The sequence below is a fragment of the Tupaia chinensis genome, unplaced genomic scaffold (assembly GCF_000334495.1).
Source record: "Tupaia chinensis unplaced genomic scaffold, TupChi_1.0 Scaffold000027_1, whole genome shotgun sequence".
In the NCBI taxonomy this organism is placed as follows: Eukaryota; Metazoa; Chordata; class Mammalia; order Scandentia; family Tupaiidae; genus Tupaia; species Tupaia belangeri.
Window position 1 is genome coordinate 278,948 of NW_006159457.1, and position 3,987 is coordinate 282,934.

Consider the following 3,987-nt stretch of genomic DNA (forward strand, 5'->3'; position numbering starts at 1 on the left):
AAAATTGGCCACAGTCGAGACAAAGTTTAAATATTACATTTAATCAAAAAAAAAAAAAAACAAAGAAACAGAACTGATGGGAAGGAAATAATGTCAATATTCCATCTCAATTTTATGGCTGAAAAAAATAAGGCCCAAAGAACTCAAATAAAGTTTAATCAATATTCTGTGTTGTATCTGATTGCTGGGAATGTAACTTTCTATTTGGGTGGTCATCTCCATAATAGTTTTAATAACCATATGGTTTGGGGAAGACCAAGTAATGCCTTTAAAACTCAGGTTTCTCATCTTTAACCTGATTTGTTATTATATTTAAGTGAAATAAGTGAAGTTGATGATGAGAGGGGTGCTTATCCATTTTGGGTACCAAGAAAGTACAGGCAACATCATTCCCTTACCACTTTTCTTTAGGTTCCCTCCTTAAATGTACACAGATTTCTAAATACACCTAAGATAACTTTAAAATAAAATATAAATTCATTCCATTTTTTTCATTGGAACTTAAGATAAATTTTGGTACTTCTTGCCCTAAAGTAGGTCTTAGGGGAAGAAAGTATATCTGGGCTGGGAGAGGGGTGAGAGTTGCGTCTGAATATGAAAAAAGAGGAAATAACACAAAATCCTATCAGAATGAGAAATTAAAAGAGAGATGAGTATCTGGGATAGAAACTCCAATGACACTGAAGAAAATGATCTTAATGTAGCACTGAAATTTGAAACTGGTAGGAAGGAAAACCAAGGGTCCCCGGAAACTACCGATTAATCTATGAGCAGGTCTTGTTTGGTAAATAAATAATCTGGGTCAACATTAACTTGGCCTGTTAGCACTCTGAACACACAGATGCTGATCAAATAAAGAAAATATTAGACAAGAGAGCTGAAGAATGATTGTGCTTACAAGGTGTCAAATGCATAATTTATGGAGCAGATGACTTATATGCACTACAAGCAAATGTTATAACTCAGTAAGTGGGAGCAAATTGGATTTCTTGATTAGTATGTAGTATAAGTATTTGATTTCTTGATTACACACACACACACACACACACACACACACCCTCCAATTGGAAGGAGAAGATTATTTTTCTTTTGACAATTCTCATTGCCAACCTGTGGAGAAAGGATTTTGTAAGAATTACTGCCCACTGGGAAATTTCAGGTTTGTAAAATATATGGTGATCATCTCAAAAAAAAAAAAAAAGATGCAATTCCAATGTGAAATTAATTCTGAACTTATATCACGCTTGGTTCTTTCTAAGTTCCTCCCCAGATGTAATTAGGTGCATCGGGAAGTGCTAGTTGTATCTTCCTGAAATGCCAATTTCTCTGTCAAGTGTTGATCAAATACCTATTATTAGTCACTATAACGGTAAGCCATATCTAGCTTGCTTGTTTTTTTGATGCCTTCGTAAGATGGCTTGCTATTGCCAATAAAGCTATAGCTCCTGATATTCCTCATCTTTCTTCTGTTCCATTTAAAGATGCCATTTTATTGATGTCGCTAGAACTAGTGGACTTCAATTATTGATTCAAAGATCTATTATTGGTCTAAAGTGCTGTTAGGCACACTTTTCTACACAGAGGCAGTGGAGAGGAGAAGTGAATTTGCACTTGATTTGAAAAATCTCTATTTGGACTTTGGACAGTACTACAGAGAATTTACTTAGCTCCTAACCGATTTTAAATCCTAGTATACCCATCGCTAAAAGAGAGGTGAATCTTTAGGATGAGGAGTTCTTGTCTGAGAGGTCAGGGTCCAAAACTCAGACCTGGATGTCTAGACAGTAGATAGTTTTTGAGAGTTGAGCGAAAATAAAAATAAATAAATAAATAAAAATAAATTAAAAAAAAAGAGTTTTGAGTGGGTTATATTTTCCTGATAGGAAATCTATCCCCTTGTATTGGAGGCCAGCAGAGTGTTGCAGGAAATAAAATAATAGGACTCCATTCATTACTGGTAATTCAGGATAAGGTTTTAAATCTCCAAGGGAATATAGGAATCTAAGTCACGCATTTCACAAAAGATCAATTATACAGTTTGGGCCAGCAAAGGAAAGAAGTTCAGAATTTACGAACTCCAGATGGCATCTGGGTGCACAGGGTGCTTACTAGTACCCAGAAGGCCGCTCTTGATGGTCAGTGAAGAAAACTCACATAAGTCAAAAGAAAGTTTGATACCTGTGGCAAGGATCAAGCCCATCCTTAACAACTGTGGGGCCTGGAGAAAGATCGCAAATATGGAGGACTAATATTGTATGTCTAAATATTTGAATTTTAATATATTCTACTGAAATATCTGCTAAACAATATGAGTCCTATCACCATCATTCTATCCTGACAGGTATTCCTTGATGATGTTTAAAATGTTTTTAAATGTGCAAAGCTTTACATTTTTGTGACTAAAAGTTATTAAAATTTAAAACAGCACTCAGCAGCTCCTGCTGCTAAGATTATGCTCCTCAGAGGGACGAGTGGATGGCGAAATAGTTATGTCGCTGGACTCCCACAGAGTGACCATGGTTTGAGTCTCAGACCCAGCAGCTTAAAACTCACACCAGGCATGTGTGTGTGTGTGTGTGTGTGTGTGTGTGTGTGTGTGTGTGTGCCCAAAATCTTGAGAGGAGAATAGAGGAGAAGGGATGGTGGCATGGCCATGCTCCCCCCTGGGGGGTGATTTCTAGATTTCTGTCTCTTTGTCTTTTTTGTCTCTCTGGTACACACCCTATAGCATGTGCCCTATAGCGAAAATTTCTCTTAAAAAAAAAGACTATGCTCCTCAGAGACTGAGGCCACATGGGTCTTTGGATTCCAGACCAGACTAAACAGACCAGGCATCCAATAGGGTGCCACTGTATGACGCATGTAAGATCTGGACTCCAGGTCACCCTGAACATATCAGGCACATCCATGCCAACCTGTGATCTTGGCTGGCTAGAAGGCTGGGAGAAGGATGATGGTGTGCTGAGACACAATTGAGGGTATCCATCTCGCTTTCTTTCACTCAGGAAAGAAATACATAACTTAAAAAAATCTAAATTTAATATTTTTTTGTCTTGATATTGATGGCTGCTAACTGATCAGGGTGAGGGTTGCTGAGGGAGCAGATGGCTTTGTCAATTTCTTAAAATAAAATAACAATGAAATTTACCACATCAATGGACTCTTCTTGTCACAAAACATTTCTCTGAAGGAGAAATGATGTTGTTTGGTAGCATTTTATCTACAGTAGAACTTTCAAAATTGGAGCCAATTCTCTCAAAACCTGTCAAAGCACTAAAATATAACTTTTCCTAAATCCTTTGTTATCATTTTAACAATGTTCCCAGCATCTTCACCAGGAATAGATTCATCCTCAAGAAAACACTCTGTTTGCTCATCCATAACAAGTAACTCCTCATTTTTTTTTGAGTATTATCATAAAATGGTGTTAATTTGGTCACATCTTCAGGTTCCCTTTCTTATTCCTGTTCTCTTAGTATGTTTACCACATCTGAAGTTACTTGCTCCATTGAGGTGTTGAACCCCTCAAAGTCATTTGTGAAAACTGGAATCAACTTCTTTGGAACTCCTGGGAATGTTGATATTTTTACCTCCTTCCATGAGTAAAAAATACTCTTAATGGGAGTCAGAAGTTTTCCAATTTACTTTGCTCAGATCCATCAGAGGAATACTATCTATGTCAGCTATAGTCTTACAAAATGTATTTTGTCAATAAGACTTGGAAAACTACAAACAACACACTTAATAGAAAAGTGAAAAGTTATCTGTTGATGATAATCTATATGGTAATATCTTTGACTTGATAATACGCACTATATTCATGCTGGGAAAATCATGCTGTACATTGTAAATATATACAGTGATTAAAGGTAAATTAAAAAAATATATATTTTAAAAAATTTAAGACTCGACAGTTGAAATGACTCTTGATCCATGGCTGTAGAGCGATTGTTGTGTTAGCAGGCATAATGATGTAAATCTTGTCAT